The sequence below is a fragment of the Lissotriton vulgaris genome, chromosome 7 (assembly GCF_964263255.1).
Source record: "Lissotriton vulgaris chromosome 7, aLisVul1.2, whole genome shotgun sequence".
Lineage (NCBI taxonomy): Eukaryota > Metazoa > Chordata > Amphibia > Caudata > Salamandridae > Lissotriton > Lissotriton vulgaris.
The window spans coordinates 1,519,950,552-1,519,968,311 of NC_141695.1; the positions used below are offsets into that span (position 1 = coordinate 1,519,950,552).

At 40.6% G+C, this 17,760-nt stretch overlaps 1 protein-coding gene across 1 annotated transcript in view; it reads left to right on the top strand.

Annotated features, from left to right (window-relative positions):
- MTCL2 (microtubule crosslinking factor 2) overlaps positions 1-17,760 on the top strand; it is a 579,413-nt gene that overhangs the window by 520,516 nt on the left and 41,137 nt on the right. The window lies entirely within an intron of this gene.

Below are 17,760 nucleotides of genomic sequence, written 5' to 3' on the forward strand. Positions count from 1 at the left end.
AGTTGTGACGTGTAGCTTAGAGTGCAACATTTGGCAGTGTGTTTCAAATTAGACAGTATTCCCTTCTTGATTCCATTCTTTCAAATTCCCTTCTGTCAAACTCCTGAGGCACTTATGTGGCATTTTCTTGGGTATAGTGGCAGTCATAGGTTACTGTGCAGTATATTTACCATTGTTGTACAGGGGCCTTTGTAATATTGCACATCAATTGATAACCAAGTTAATAAGGCTTTCTCACTTGACTTTCTCAAGTAAGAGAGGATGAGCTGCAGATTTTAGTCTGTGGTGGTGTGGGTTACAAACTGAAATACAGCATGACTCAATAAATGACACAGAAAAAATACTTATATTGAAAGGAACTAGATAGATGAGTTACATGTAGGGTTCACAAAGAAAACTGGGCGAAGATACAGCTACTAATGTTAGCATATCTAGGTTAGCCCTATAGCCAATTGTATTGTTGGGAGCTGCACTTCGGTCATTTTGGCGGTCTTCAGAAATACTCCTGTCTCTAGCATTCAACCACAGGCTTTTACCTGGTCCAAAATGAGTACTTGGCTAAACAAGTGTACCGACCTGCACACATTTCAGCTACTGAGTTTCCAGTGACCAGAATAAATGAATAGCATAATAATCTCCTGCCGAAAAACCCACTCCCAATGAGATTCATACTTTGAGCTGTCCTAGTGGGGAAGTTATTTATTCTGCTACCCCAGATGGTAGAGCAGTTCCCACTGATCACATTAGGGTCATGGTAGAGAGATTAAGCTCTCCTCATTGAGGAAGTGGGCAGAGTCTAATCTTGATAATTGTCACAGCACTTCCCTGTCCAGTAGCTAGTTAGATGTTCCCACTTGGGAAAAAGGAAGGACTAGTAGACCTCTGCCACCACAAATTATAAGGGGCATCTTTGAAGTTTTGGATGGAAAACCCCAAGCCCGTGTGGGCAGAACTTGGCTAAGAGAGAGAGATGTGCTCCAGGTTTTCTACTAGCCACTGTCTTGGATTTTTTTCATTTTCATGGTACTGTGCAAGGTGTTGGAAAGCCAGTGTACTGATCCTTGGAAGTGGCAGTTGGGGTGCAGGGGTGATGTGCCCTCACTGGATTGGGTAAGGGGCCCCCATGTTCTGGAACTCTCCCCCCTATTTTAAACCCTTCAAAGGGGAAACAGTTGAGAAAAGTAGGAACAAATGTGCGCTGCTGATGATGAAGTCATGTTTGGCATGTGAAGGAGCCTTCTTTGGATTTCTATTACTGAACTACTAAGCAATCTATCTCCAGCGGCAGTGGTACTAGCTCTTTCACAGGACCAGTAGATGGTATGCTTGCAAGGGATCTTGAAGAGATGGGGTCACCTTGAACGGTTGTGGTCTGCTCCTGTAGTGGGAGCCTCAGGAACAGGAGTTACAAGATCCTGTTGGACACACAGGCAGCCTGCAAGTGACCAGAAGCCCTGCCTATTTGGGGAGCATATGTTGTTGTGTTCCCCTTCAAAAGGGAGAATCTCTGCCTGGCCAATGGCACATGGGTTCCTGCTCTCCTTCCTACGAGTGTACCTGCAGCAAGACGCTGGCTGTATCAAGGGGAAGTGGTTGGCATGCAAAGTGTAAGAGAGCAGGTAGGAAGTGATCACATGCTCACAGCATTTTGCTACACAGACTGAAGGGAGTATGTTGGGTGTTCAATTAAAGGGCAAAGTACCCATGTCTGAATGTTGACAGCAGAGTGGCCTGCTTTAGAAGTTAACAAAAAAGAAAGATAACAAAAGTAAAGATTTGAAACAGTGGCAGTCACATGGAACAATAACTTTTTGGGCAAAGTAATGTGCCATCAGCCCCTGAGGTTTTGTAAAATGTGTATATTTCCAGGGTCCTCTTCTCAAGACTCTGGAAAATAGTTAGTTCCTAGAAAATATGCTAAGCTTGTTAGTTCCTTCCTGTTTTGGAGTCCACTAGAAGTTACTGCGTGCTCCCACAGTCTCCTTTGTAGGAAACCAATTTCAACTGCCCCGTACCTACAGGTAGAAGAATTAGTAATCCTGTTTGCATCTTGAATGATTGCTTGGCATCACGGTGTACAACAAGAAATACACATTTATTCCTGAATTGTTCATTTGTTGTTGACATGCAACAAAACCCATAGGTCTGATTTGTTAAAAATATTGTAGCAAAGTCAATAGGCTTTAGGTTTCAAATGGTACATGTTTTATTAAAGCTGTAGGTCAAATTGTAATGATGTGAACATCTTTGAACAAACCAGCAGGTCTTATGTTTCATAAGTGCATATCATAATATGGTTTGCAATATCCACTTACAGGGGTAGTATTATGGTTAAAAGGGTTTGAATGTGCAAGTTCATGAATGGTAAAATTGTCTCAAAACTATGGGGCTTATTTTGTGCTTAGGAGGTGTGAGACTGAGAGAGTGTTCAGATGCGTTTTAGTAAAAGGGGAGCAATCAAGGAGTAGGGAAGTAGCGAGAGACCAACAGGCTCCAACTGGTCCGGGTAAGGAGAGTGAAGGGGAAGTGACTGGCAAGTCCCCAAGTTGGAGCACGATCTGAAGGATTGAGAAGGAACAGAGGGGTGCATGATCCAGTGAAGTGGACGGTTCTGAGCCAAGCTGCACTCCTGCCAAGACCAGAAAGCCAGGTCGAGATGCAGACGATGGCTTCTAACCTAACACTAACACCTCTGACTAGTCACCTGTAGGAGTGTGTGTGTGTGCGTGTGCGTGTGCGTGTACGCGTATGATATTTCTGTAGCACAAATCTATCCAAAAGGTAGCAAGCACTGTATTGGGACAAACACAAGCTTAAAGCCAACAAGTGATAGAATAGGTAATTGGGTTGTGGCCAGGTAATACATTGTGATGTAAAGAGGGAGTCTTCCACTCTTTCTAAAATTGAGGCAATATTGGGCAGTCCTGATGGATACAGGGATGATCCATCTGTTTTTCAGGATGCACTAGATAAGACATACTTTTTAGGATGGGTTTAAAGTGTGCCATTGTGAAGTCTGGGAGGCCATGAAGCAGGACCACCATCCACAGTCCATTAAGAGGAAGAGGGCTTTAACAGCAGTTCTGAAGTTACTTTCTGGAAGAAACTGTTTCACTTTCTTTGGAAGACAGTGCTGGTACCAGGCCATCTTTGTGTATTTTGGCAGTTTGTTCCTTGAGCGGATGAGGTTGGTTTCCAGAGTTGATCCATGTGACTTGACATTTTGAGAAAGTTGAAGTTCGAAGCTGTGTGTCCCTTATCACTATAGTTCTGGCATAGAACCATAGCTTAAGGCAAATAATTGTGGGGTGGTGGGCAGCCAAAAGGTAGGGCTTGTAACAGGCACAGAGAATAAACTTTGAGGATACCACAGTGGTAAAGACTAATGGTGTGACTTTAAAAAGGAGAGTTAAAGGACCAAGTACAGTAGAGTGACAATCAACAAGCACTGTGGCAGGGATCAGTGAAATTGTGCACCTGGGATTGAGGATACCACAGTGGTAAAGACTAATGGTGTGACTTTAAAAAGGAGAGTTAAAGGACCAAGTACAGTAGAGTGACAATCAACAAGCACTGTGGCAGGGATCAGTGAAATTGTGCACCTGGGAGGTGGTAGCGCTTGAAAAAATATAAGGCATTAGCCGTTTCTGAGAAATTGTTTTTTTTTCTGAGAGAACTGCATGGAAGACTATTCTGAAGGTTACCATCCACTGACAGAAGACAAAACTGAAGGGAACTGTGGAACATGGAGCAAAGACGCATTACTGTTAGGATATACTTCTAAGTTTCAGAGACATTTGGGTTTTTATTTCTGAGGGATACTTTTAACCACCGATTCCTCACCTTTAGAATATTCACCAGGCATCAGAATGAATCCAGAAACTTCAAAGCAGTACTGCTGTTCACCCATAGGTGGTGTCCTGCGACTCTGCATCGATCCAGCAGAACTTACCGACAGCCTTTAATATTCATCTCACCCAACTCGGGAGCAATACCACTTTACTCCTCGGTGGGGTCCATAACACTGTGAGTCACACACACATTCACACAATTACTCCTGAATTCAGTGACAAAGAAGGCAAGCTGCTGGTTAGCGGGGTACCTAAATTCTAATACCATATGTACATTATATACATTTGCAACAAAATGCTATCATGTTATCTGAAAACTCTACATCAAGATACTCCACTATTTGGTCAATGGATCATCTAGTAGAAGTGTAGTTGATGGAGACTAAGACCAGCTTAATCGTAGTAAACCTATAAACTTAGCATTTAAATTGTCATGACATTTCTTAAAATAAAACCAGAACTCGAGTTTAAATTTTAAATTGAATTTATCTAGCTCATTTAAGGAATGAAGATTTAAGATTTATTTAGACAAGCAAGAATAACATTTATTTAATACATGTTAAAAGTAAAGGAATTAAGAAAAATACATTACCCTCCATTGTATAGAAACAACAGAAACAAACAGGATCTCAATCTGTCTCTCTATTCTCCTCAAAGCCTCCCAACAAAAATCAAGAATCTGCATTCAGTCATCTAATTTTGCTCTGTAAAAGTTCAAAGTCTTTAGCACCATAAAAAGACTTCAAACCAACAGCATGTCGTGGTGCAATTAAGTCCGTGGAGCAAGCGCCTTTTTTCACTTTTTGAGCACTCTCTTTTATACCCTTTTTCACTAACTATCGAATTCGCAATTGTAACTTTAGGGTCCGTAGTTCAGTATGATTGGTCCATTCGAGGGGTGGTGAAGATCACCTCATTCATTTCTGCTCAAACCAGTTTATTTTAGCAATGTCATACTCATCAGGTTCCCAAGACATTCATTTCCAAAATTATGCTTGTCACTTTGTTACACAGTTTATTTTCTTTCCATCACTGTTCCGTTCTCACGATGTCACAGAGGCAAACATCCCTTGGCACAGTTCAAACTTTAGGCCAGGCTGGCCTTGACATCACTCGCTTCGTACTCAATCATTTCTGCTTACTTGGCTTTCCTTTCTTGCGCATGCGTAGAGGCTTCATTCATGGACCAATGCCAATCTTTCAGTCATCGGCCATTTTTCAGCATACATGCAGGCAGACTGCGTAGGCCTCAATTGAGAACTAATGTAAAACAAACACAACAGAAGTTAGGTTTAGAAATATTGCCCTTATGTTTACCTCCCACCATGCTAATGTTCCCAGTTAGTTATTACCTAGCATGAGCAAACGTAAAAGCATCATTTTGCTTACCACATGTATTTTCATTTTTCTTTGCAACAACATATATGTATTATCATAGCTCTATATTAATAGGACTCGTTCACAATTATTAGTATATTATTTTCGCAAATAGCCATTAGTTTCTTGTGTGTAATGTAATATGTCTACGTGCATTCTCGTTGGTTAGTTTAAACATGCTTCACACTGTTAATCCCATTACAGTTTTGGGGTGTGATTTTGAAGGGGGTACACAAAAATTGTTCTCTCCCCTGCACCATCAATTCCCCCCTTTGGTGATTTATCACCACAGCACCATCCCACCTAAATTTTCCCTCAAGAACATGTTTCAGACTCCTTAGTTTTTAAACTTTAGTATCTTTCAAAATTTGACCTCTTGTATCTTTGAACATTTTCACTTTAAACTCCTCCATTTCAATTTCATTCATTTCTCGTTCTCTTTGTTTTGTTTTTCTTTATATTTAATTTTATCTTCCTTTCTGCCCTCTTTCTTTTAATTCAAATACATCCAAACCTTATCATAAGTACTATTCTTACTACTATTGTTACAGGTATTAGTATTTTCCCAATTAATGAGCTACCTATTTTCGCAAGCCAATTCATTACATTAGAAAAATTCTTACCAAGTTTCTCTAGAACACCATCAACCTCCAGTGGGACAATTTCTTTATGCAAATTTGTAATATTTTTGATATACCTTTGAATATTTTGACTTTTATCAGGAATATAAGTACAACAATGTTGAACTTTCAATATTCCACAGACTCCTCCTAAGTTTGCCCAAAAAATATCAAGACAAGTCTATTTTGCATTACCATAGCTCTCATGGCAACCATTTCAGTATTTACCATTAACAATCCTCCAGCTGTACTGGTTGATAAACGATCTACTATCGTTGAAAATTTCCTAATTCTGTTTGCATTAAATGATATCACTGCTGGTATCAATGCTCCAAAAACATCACCTACTATTTCTAAGAAAGTTTCCCTTCTTCTACGAGATAATGGTTTACCTATTTCATGAATTCCATTAGTACCTCTGTCTACATGAAAGATTTTAGGAAAGACTAGACCTACGTAGCATGTCCCGTACCAGTGGTCAGGTAATCTATAATAAGCTTTGTTACCACATATAAAATGCAAACCAGGAAAAATAGGATCTTTCCCACCTTTAAATCCCCTTCCCCCAATGATTCTGTATGTGTCTTTACAATCACTTGCTCCCACGAAATAATTGTCATACACTGTATTATCTCTTCTAATACACAATTTTCCCTGTTGGGGGAAAATCTAACCCCAAAGCAAATCTGGTTTCACTCTTTACAATATTTTCATCACCAAAATTCCATGAGGAAGGTTTCGATTTAATTGCTGTATCTTTTCTTTGATAAGCTAATCTTCTTCTGCCATTTCTAAAAATACCTTTTCTGTCTTTTTCAGTTTGCATGTGAGATTATTTCTAAATGCATATTCTATTGTCAGTTCAATAATTTCTAAGAAAAATTCACCCAACAGTTTAGCAGGTTTCACTTTGTTCATTCTATTCAATACAGGAACTTTTGCAAAAATGTCATCAATATCTGAATAATAATACTCAAGTTTCCCAGTTTGAAAAAATAGACTAGCTATTAAACTACAAGTCATTCCATAAGTCAAAGGAAGATGATGGTAAGTCACTCCCTCCGATACAGATGCAGGCAACTGCATGCAGACGTAACAATCCTGCACATCCATAGTTTCTACATATTCTTTCAACAACCTAGAAAATACCTTCTTAGAAAAATCATTGATAGATCTATCTTTATGTAATTCAGTTGTATCTACTTATTCTACATTATTCTTTGTATCATGTTCTTTCTCACTTTTGGTATTACCTTGATTTTTATACGGATGCTCAAAACTTGAATGAAATGAAATTAATATTGTTAAAATAATCGATAATAACATTAATAAAGCAGTACATTCTACACCATTTTTGCTAAATTCCGCAATTGGACGTATTGTTAACAGGTATTTTTTTTTCAATATCTCTTTACCACTTCCCACACAAAGCTATGTGTCCATTAATCTGTAACTTCAATTATGTGTTTTATAGATTTTAATTCCCTTTGACCTTTTTCTTTCAGTTTTGCCACCTTTTTGTCCTTTGTTTCTTTGAAACCAAACACTCTTCTTTTTGCTTTGTCTTTCTCACTCACCAGAGTCACTTTGCTCTTCTTGATTACTTTCAACCTCTGGTATATCTGGTAATGAAACGTATATCCACTCAGGTAACTTATACTTTTGATTTGGTCTCTTTACTCTTTTGGGTCTTTGCAAAATTTCTTTTTTATTTTCTTTTTCTTTTTGGCCTTCTTGGCTAGAAATTTCGTTCACTTGTTCTTGTTTATCTCCATTTATATTTATTAGCTTACATTTCAATCCTTTTAATTCTGCAAGCCAATTATGTCTCTTTTTTTATTTTTTATTACAGGTTAAACTTTCCAAGCCCTTTTTCTTGAACTCCTTCCCAGAGTATTCTCTTCATCACTTTTCATCAGACTCAGTCTCAAATTCTTTTTCACTTCCTCTTATTTTGAACTTTATTATTTCTCATTCAACTTCTGAGTCCTGTTTCTCTTTAGTCAAATCAGTTCTTTTACGAGGAATCTCTCCATAACTGGTACTTGAAATCTCATCCTTATTGTGAGTTATTTCTTTTTCTCCAGTTTCAAGATCAATATTCCTTCTCTCAGAACTTTCTATTTGACTTTCAGATTTCTCACTTTCACTAGTTTTCTTCTTTTTCTTTTCAATGTCCAAACTGGTTTTTGCTTTTTCCAGATGTCGACTTTCAGGTCGATCTGCAAGATCTGGAATTTCAATTATCTCAGATTCTGCTTCTGATGCGGAGCTTGTGTCTGATATTTCCAGATGTGTTTTTTTGGAGCAAAAGGTGGTATGTCTATTATATCTTAGGGGATTGAAATCGTGGTCCTAAATACTGGGTTTATTGTCCAAGATGGTGTTGGCCTATACTTGTAAAACCTAGTCCGTTATTGCGTACACGGTACTATGATCTCCCTTATTAGAGGAGCTAAAATAATATAAAAAAATAGAGCCTCAAACGTCGGTATCCCGTTCTAAGATGGCGCTTGTTTAATAAGCTAAAAACCTAGTCCGTCTTCTCTTTCACGTATTTCCAACCAGGTGAATGCTATCCCGACAGCGGGATCTCTCCTATATAAACGGAGTTGTTTTGTGACCTTTTTGTCACCTGTGATCTGGCTGTACGAGGAAGGTACCGTTGCCCCGCTGCGTGGAAGGAACCGTATAGATAGAGAGTGAGGTAAGCCCTGACCGAGACGTCTATTTAGGAAATCTATTGTGTTTCTCTTTTTTTAAACAAAGGCGTAGATTTCGCTAAACCCTGAAACTTAATGTTCAAACCCCTTAATATTTACAGAAACTCCATACACCCTAGAGCCTCACGAGGGAGCATCTATTCTGAAGCCTGACCCCTGGACCTCTTTCGGAAATCCTATATGTAAAGATGGCTCCCTGACAGACCAACATACCGCGTTGAGGCAGGTGATTATTTTACTAACTTTGTACTCGTTGTAGCTTGTCTTATGAATCATCAGCCGGAATGGTTCTTATAAACCGTACATATTCTCCTTTTGTCGTCCTTAGACAAGACTAAACTCATGATCTACGGATTATTAAAAAATCGAAGCTGATTCTATTGTTACCCACTGACTCCACGCAGCGTTTAAATAAAGCTCTCCCCAGCCGCAGAACCCCATTAGAGGCTCAGATTCTTCTTTCCCAAAGGTAAACTCACCGATTCCTTGCTTTTTAACAACCTGTCGATCTTCCCCCAAATCTCCAAAAATCGATACATGGGGTATATTTATTATCCTTTTTCTATCCCATTAGACTATCTGTGATTTGGGATTTATTGAGCCCGTGAACGACGAGAGGGACATTACTGTGATCCCATCTCAGGTAATTCTTTGAATAGCATGATTAAAGAAAACTGTACCGTGTGCTCCCTAGAACATTTAGATTCAATTATGAAGCAATTGGAAACCCTTTGAACTACTTTGTAAGAAATACCTAGGTTATGTTGTTCTATCGCATCTTCCCATGACCTTAAAACACTCTAGACCCTATGGGTATGACTTCATTTCTGTCATATGCCTGTGTCCGCGTTTAGTTTTCCCACATACCATGGCCTTGTAAACACTTTAGACCATATGGGCATTATTGTTCTTTTGCCCATTTAAATATTTTTTCTTATTATAATTCACGAGTGCCACCCCAATGAGTTAGAATGAATGGATCATATGAATGATAGATTTTATACCTGAATGAATGTGGATGTGTCCACCCTAAACCTAGGTCTAAAAATGACCTCTTGCACCCCTATCTTAGGGAAGTCTGATCTTTGAGGAGTGACCCTCTTGATTAACAGAGCCTTGACTGAACCACTATGTTAAACCAAAGGATAAATCAGAAAATAAAAGCAAAATGTTGATTATCTATATGTATTGCATCAAATGTATTATCTATGAGATATTGAGAATTGTTTTTTTATTCACAGCCTATGTGTTCCCTTCCCTGATTGTACACTCCTGCCCTGAAGAAGGTGCTGCCTAATAGGGCCAACACCGAAATGCGCGTCGGCGCTACATAGTGGACGGCAACTTCTGGGTCCCTATAAAACCTTTTCCCATTAGTTTTGTCCGCTCCTTCCACCTTTAACCCATGCAACTATTTTACATCTGTTGTTGCAGGCACGGTTGTACTTGAGTTTGAGTGAATCTGAATGAATGAGGAAGTGAATGAGTATTTTGAGTGATGATGTATATATAACAAATATTTTTTGAGTGTTTGGGATTGTAAGGAACCTTTTCTGTGTACTGTATTTAATTTCCCCTTTATTTTGGATGAAATGTGTCTTTCCCCTAGATGTAATCATTTTAATATGAACTATGTATCACCAGTATTTCTAATTAAAAACCTCACTGTGAAAAGACAAATCATTTTTTAAGAAAAAAATAAAAATATCATGTACTAAAAAAAAGGAATGGTGAAGTCTATGGCTCTGGTTTTCATGTTCACCCCATTTGTTTATTGATTGGATCCTGTAATAGGACCCCTTATATCCGTGTGGCAGGGTTAATCTTGTTCTATTTTATATATTTCCAGATGTCGCCCCACAGGTCGATCTTTCTTATCTGGAACTTCATTTATTATTTCTTCTGCTTCAGAATCTGAACTAGTCTCTTCTTCTTGCAATTGTTGATTCTCTTGTTTTGGGACACGAATGATATGGCTCACGTGAACCCATCTTTTAACACCTGCACATTTCACTGTAGTAGTGCTGACCAGAATAACTTGTCTCGGTCTATCCGATCAAGGAACCAGACGATTTCTCCTTCTGTGTATTTTTATTCGAACCCAGTCTCCAGGACTTAGATCATTAGTTGGATGCTTTTCTCAAGTGTATGCATCAGTTCCAACCTGGTGAAACACATTATCAACAGTGTCAGATAGACCTTTGCAGTAATCCAATATGATATCATCATTTATAGTTAGCAGTTTGTTGACAGGTGCAACTGCTTGTCTCATTACTCGTCCAATCAGTATTTCATGTTGTCTTAAACCAGTTTTCCTGTCTGGGATACTTCTCAATGTCATTAAAACAAGTGGCAAAGCATCAGGCCATTTCAGTCCTGTGGCCAAACACATTATTCCAAGTCTGTTTTTAATTGTCCCATTTACTTGCTCAACTACCCCAGATGCTTCAGGTCTGTAAGCAAAATGCAGTATTTGACGAATATGCAGTGCTTCACAAAATAACTGTATCAATTCATTTTGAAAGTGACTCCCTCTGTCCATTTCAATTGTTACTGGAAATCCAAATCTTGGGATCACTTCTCTCAATGAAAGCTTTGCTAGAGTCAATCCATCATTGCGACTTGTAGGGAAGGCCACAACCCATCTTGAAAATAAACAGATGACCACCAAGACATATCTTAATCTGTTGCCTGGTGGCATTTCTATAAAATCCAATTGCATTCGTGTGAAAGGGCCACCCTCCCGTCCTATGGTTCCCAAACTCACAACAGTTTTTCTTCCTGGATTCAATTGTTGACATGTCAAACATTTCTGACAAAGACTCTAAGCTATTATTCTAAACTTGGGATTATACCAATTCTGTTTAAACAAACGGATCATTGCATCTCTACCTATATGGGCCTGACCATGGTACATTCAGGCCATGTTAGAGATCATGATATCAGGCATAATAGGTCTTTCACCTTTGTATACCTAAATTTCATCATCTTCTCTTTGTCTACAACCTGATTTTATCCATCTATCTTTTTCTTCTCCATCTGCCTCATCTTGTAATTCTTTTACTTCATTCCATGTCTCAGCTATGTTAGTAAGCATCAAAGGACTTGAAACATGTTCTTTTTCTCTGTCCCGATTTATTGAGGCTAAATTTTTAGCACAATACTGAGCAATGAAATCCGCAAATCAATTGCCTTCTTTAATATAGTCATTCCCATTTTCATGAGCAGCACACTTCACTAGAGCTATGTTTTTAGGCAGCTGTATCGCCTCAAGTAACATTTTCACAAATTCACCATTCTGAATAGGTGATCCACCCAAGGTCAGGTAACCTCTTTGGGACTATAGTTGTCCATAATCACGAACCACTCCAAATCCATATTGACTGTCAGTCACTGTGGTAACTCAGACATGCTCTCCCAATTTGCATGCTCGTATCAAAGCAATCAGTTCAGCTACCTGAGCAGAACTTATTCCTTTTAGACAAGATGCTTCCATAATATCATCCACTGTACGTACAGCATATGCAGCACTCAATGTTCCTTCATCTGTTCTTAAACAGTAACCATCTACAAATAGTACATAATCTAATTCTTCCAGAGGTTCATCTCTGATATCAGGTCTCGGTTTGGTACAATACTCAAGCACATCCAAGCATTTGTGATCACCATCATCTTTTACTTCCACATCTTGAGTATCAGGTTACAATGTGGAAGGATTCACATTGACACACCTTGCAATTGACACAGTATCTGCGCCCAAAATCACCCAATCATACCAGGTCATACGGTTGTTTGTCATGTACTGAGTTTTTGTATGGGTAAGGAGTATCTCCACTGCATGAGGCACATACACCTTAACCGGAAAACCCATCACAATGCCTTCACTCTGTTCCAAACTCATACTTGTTGCAGCCACTGCTTTCAAACATCCAGGTAATGTTTTTGCTACTGGATCCAACACTGCTGAAAAATATGCAATTGGATTTCTCATTCTTCCATGTCTTTGGATCAAAACTGATAATGCACATCCTTCTCTCTGACTGCAAAACAGTTCAAATTCTTTTTCGTAATCAGGCATACCTAGTGCTGGTGCTTCACATAGACTGATTTCAGCTGTTCAAAATATTCCATCTCTTTTTCATTCAGAACAATAGGATCTTTTACATCACTTTTTGTCAATCTCTGTAGAGGTTTCACAATTAATGAAAAAAAAGCGTATCCACTGACGACAGTAACCAACCATTCCCAAAAACATTCTTACCTGTTTCTGTGTTTTTGGGGGACTCATTCCTCTTATTATCTTGATTCTGTCTGAGGTCACTTTTCTCACTCCTTTACCAATTTTATGACCATGATATTGTACTTCTTCCTGACAAAACTGTAATTTCGATGGGGACACCTTATGTCCTCCTTCTGCTAAATGATTCAACAGTGCAATAGTATTTGAAATACAACCTTCTTTGGTCTATGATGCCACTAATAGGTCATCAATATATTGCACCGAAACAGATTTCTTTGGCATGCTCAAACTTTCTAATGACTTTTTCAATAACTGATTGAAAATCGATGGACTCTCTGTATACCCTTGAGGAATTCGGCACCATGCCAAAATACGCTCTCCAAACCGAAATGCGAAAATCGGTTGTCTGTCTGGGTGTAATGGAACTGTAAAGAATGCATTGCATAAATCAATAACAGTATACCATTCTGCATCATGTGGAATCTGATATAATATCACTGCTGGATTTGGCACAATTGGACAACATGGAACAACTATTTTATTTACCTTTCTCAAATCCTGTACTATTCTAAAAGTACAATTTTGCTTTTCCAGCCCCATTATTGGTGAATTACATGGGCTGCTCATGATTTCCCTCAGAATCCCTTGTTAAATCATCTTAATAATCACTGGTGTCACTCCTTCAATTATTTCTTTGGTTGATTTATACTGTGGGATATTTGTATGTTAAGCATCTTCTATTATCATACTTTTTACAGGATCTACTCCTTTCATTAACCCTATTTCTTCTCCTGTAAACTCCCGCACTTATCTTTGACTGCCTCTTTTAATTCACTTGGTATCTTTTCCTTGTCAAACACAGGAAATGTCTTACTTCTTTCTGAATCAATTAATGACATGGTCATTTTATACAGAATATAATTTATTTTTATTGTATTTATTTGCAAAGTTTTATATAGCCAACACGTGTTTTGTAGTAACTGGGAGGTCGTCCCGTGTGTGAGAAGTTGGCCTGATATGTGATGTCCACTATTCTAGTAGGCACCCTGTATCAGTCCAAACAACCCTAATGGTGATGGTTGTAAAGTCAACCTTCTAGACCAGCTATCCTAGTGGTAGCATGGACAAAGCAGTCTTAGGCTAAACTCAAGAGGGCATTTGAAACCAGCTGTTTTACCACATGTAATCCCTTTAATACCAAATTAAAGGACACCCCACATGTTATATATAAAATATATATGTATTTATTACTAACACAACCCCTCTGAACTCTTTATGAGGTCAGAGGTACAAGCACATAACAAGATACTCAATGATCATACAAAAAGTCGCACAATATACAGTAGGGCCCTAGGGGCACGTAAAACCATATACTAAAATAGTGGTATAAGAACCACGTCACGAACAAGGAATAGGCCTAGGGCCTAGGGAATCGCTGGGGCTACGCTGTACTACCAAAGGTTAGGAAGCAGGAGGCCCACTGGAGGCGTGTGTTCAGTGTCTTAACACACATGCGAGTTACCATAGGGATATAATGGGAACAAAAGAATTGGAAACTAGTTCTTTTAGGACACTTCCAGATGGACTAGGAGAAAGGTACTGAAAACTAGGACACTAGAATAGTTAATACCCAGAGGAGCACCGGAGTACTCGGGTTACCTCACCCATAGGAGCCGGGTGGATAGGTGTCAAAGTGTCTGGTTTCGTTGCTGAATCCTATGGAATCCTATGGAGCCTTGGAGAAAGATGCTGCAGGCGACCAGGAGAGAAGTGTCCGGTTGGATCCAATGGCGGATCGAGGATGAAGAGTACCTGAAAGCAGAGGGACAGAGTCTGGGTCACTAGCCAGTGACCAGGAAGGAACCAGGTGATGTCATGAAGCTTGTCTCTGCAGCCACGTGGACTAGGAGTTGTCAACGATGACCAGGAGCTGGGCACGGACTGTCCCACGAAGTATCTCGCTGTCGGCGGTGTCGGCTTCCGGATTGGAGTCAACAATCCTTGGCAAAGGCAACCCACACAGGAATCAAAAATGGCTTCTGGTGCAGACCAGCAAGGTCTGCAGGGCTTCTCCGTTTCAGGGAAGCAAGGGCCATCCTAGAGCAACCAGGCCAGTGGTGTAGATTTGTAGGTTCATCGTCACAGAGGCCACTAGCCAACGGGCAAGTGACCGGACAGACGCATCAAGCACAAAAACACTAGCAGGCCCCACGCGGCACTCGTGGAGTGTGGAGGACTGTGCCTCGGTGTAGAAGGTGCTCGGGGCTGGGGCTTCTCAATCCCCAATGCACAGCTTTGAGGGTGCCTCGGGAGCTGCACAAGTAGCAAGGTGCAGGTTTTTCAAGATGGCCGGTCCCACGTCTCTCGTCGCCTCCACGGGTCTCAGCTTTGCTGTGGCTCAGGATCGGGCTCAGGGAAGTCTGGAAGTCTGGTTCTTGTCAGGCTCTGTGATCGGGCTCTGGCAGGAGCGTCGACAAAGCAAACAGCAGATCGCTGGATGTTGCCTGTTTGCACAGGGTGGTCACTCCTTGACCACAAGGGAGATTCTTCAGTCTTCTAGATGCAATAGAATGTCGAAGGTCCAGAGTTTCGTTTCAAGTTTCAGTTCAGGATAAATCTAAAGTCTCTTGACTCAGCTCCTACCTATATAACAATCTCAGGGGCTGGATTACCTGCTAGGTCCCTCCAATGGGTGGGACTAGGGAAGGGGGTGGTTACACCCCTTTCCCTTTGTCCAGTTTCACGCCAGAGCTGGGGCTAGAGTGCCCCAGCAACTGGTTTCAACCGGACTATGCATGGAGCACCTTGTGTGCCCCAGGCAGTGTCTCATTTCTTTCAGCCCTCCCTGCCCCAATTCACTATGGCCTGTCTGGGGTGGTGCTAGCACCTCTCAAGACAGGAAACCTATTGTCCAAGCCTCCCTCGCTGGAAGGACTCCCAGCAGCAGGAGGTCAGACTCGTGTCTGTGGCAGCAGCATCCATTTTGTGATGCTGAGGCTCTGGTTAACTTTAACCGGGATTACTAGGAACAACATGTCTTCTCCCTCTAGAAGGGTGGAATGCTACACCCGTGGCCAGAACTGGCAAAGGGGTAGTATTCCAAAGCATATGACACCTTACAAAAGATGGTTTGATAAAGCCAAACCAAAGTTAGCATTCAACTGCGAGGATGGTAATGCACTTAAGAGTATTTGGTGTGGGTATATCATAGAACAGCTATAAGGACATGGTTCCGAAAGATGCAGACAGGCTCAGCTCATTCTACAGCCTCATCTCACATAAAACCAAGCACTCTGCCTCCAGGATTGTTAAGGCCTGCCATAGGAGTGACTTATAGCTGTATATGTGTCTATATATAAGGTTAGATATAGGAATACTATATCTAAGCAAGGGGTGATTACACGACCTTGACCCAGCTGAGTGATCAGCCAGTTGTGTCAATGTGGACGGCCAGCTAGGGGTGGCAAAATACATGCTGCAGCCCCTGGTAGGCCTTGGATACACCTATGCCCTGGTTACCTAAGGTACACTGTACAGGGGCTCACAAAGGTGACCCAATTCCCAATTGGATATGTACCTAAAGTACATGGTATGAATTTAGAGAGAGAACAGCTGGGCTGTGGGTCTGATTAGCAGGCCCACAGCCACATTAAAGACGAAAACCAGTAAAGCAAAAGCAAAAAGTGGGGGTGAACATAGAAAGCAGACCCTACTTTCCTACACTGTGACTTTCTCAAGGCTGTGTGATTTAAACACAAAAAGACTGGTATTTTTATTGGGAAAACCATTCCCATTAACAACAAACAATAACAAAGCCTCTAGTTAATTAGTATCAGCAAAACACCACTCTAGTGTAAGCATGCTAGAGGTGGGAAGATACCACTTGTAAACCCCATGAAAAACAAACTTAAAAAACCTCTGTGAAACAGTAAGTCTATGAACCTAATTGCGATGGAGAGATCTAAAAAGTGCGCAAAGGGTGATAAGTGTCAGACATAAAGCTCTTATTATTAAAAGAAATGGGTATTGTGCATTGTCTGTGATAATGTAAGGCCAACACGGGTCTTTAAGTGGGCTAAAGGACAATGTGCAAGGGATACTGGAAGGTGCTCAGAAAAATAAAAACAACATTTAAGAAGTGATTTTAGTGAGACTTAAGCGGTAGTCTATTGGAGGTAATAAATACCTATCTCCTATGTAGGAATAGTTGCTGTAAATAAAAACAAAGATAATACAAATCAATCTTAGTATTTGACGATGGTTATTTTAAGCAATTGCTTAAACACCACTGATATCTGTCGAACCTGCTTTATAAGCGTTGATAATTCCGAACCGCTATGGGTTTCTGGTGTGGTGGCGTCTAATTTTCACGGATTAAACTGGTTACAGTGTCCTCCAGTAACGCAAGTTCTCAACGCTGTAAAATATGAGATCACTACGTTTCGTATTGGGATGCATAGATTCACAGAAGAATCACTATAAGTGCCTAGCAAAGCGACAAGGTATGTGCGTTCGTATATATTGCTTCAAACTATATTTACCAAAAGCTTCAGGTACACTGGTTTCTTAAACAACCAAGGGCCAGATGTAGGTATCCGAATACCGGTCGGTAACGACCGAAAATACCAATTTTCTGGCGTTACCGACCGGTATTTGGATACTGAGATGTAGGGCATGTCAAAATACAGATTCTGGGGGGGCGTGGCCAAGGCGACGATCATGGCGGACGTGGCTTGAGTGAGCTCCGTCCCGCCACTTCACTATCCTGTGTTTATCCTCCGTCACCACTACCCTGGGAGGCCCAAAACCGGCGAATGTATCAGTCGGACATCGCCGCGGTGCCTCAGCGATCACCTGGAGACGAGCTGGACTGCTGGGCGGCGACTCGGGCCCCCGGAGCCGTGCGGCCTACTGCCGCGAGTGAAGCCGGGACCCTCGATTGGCGGTGG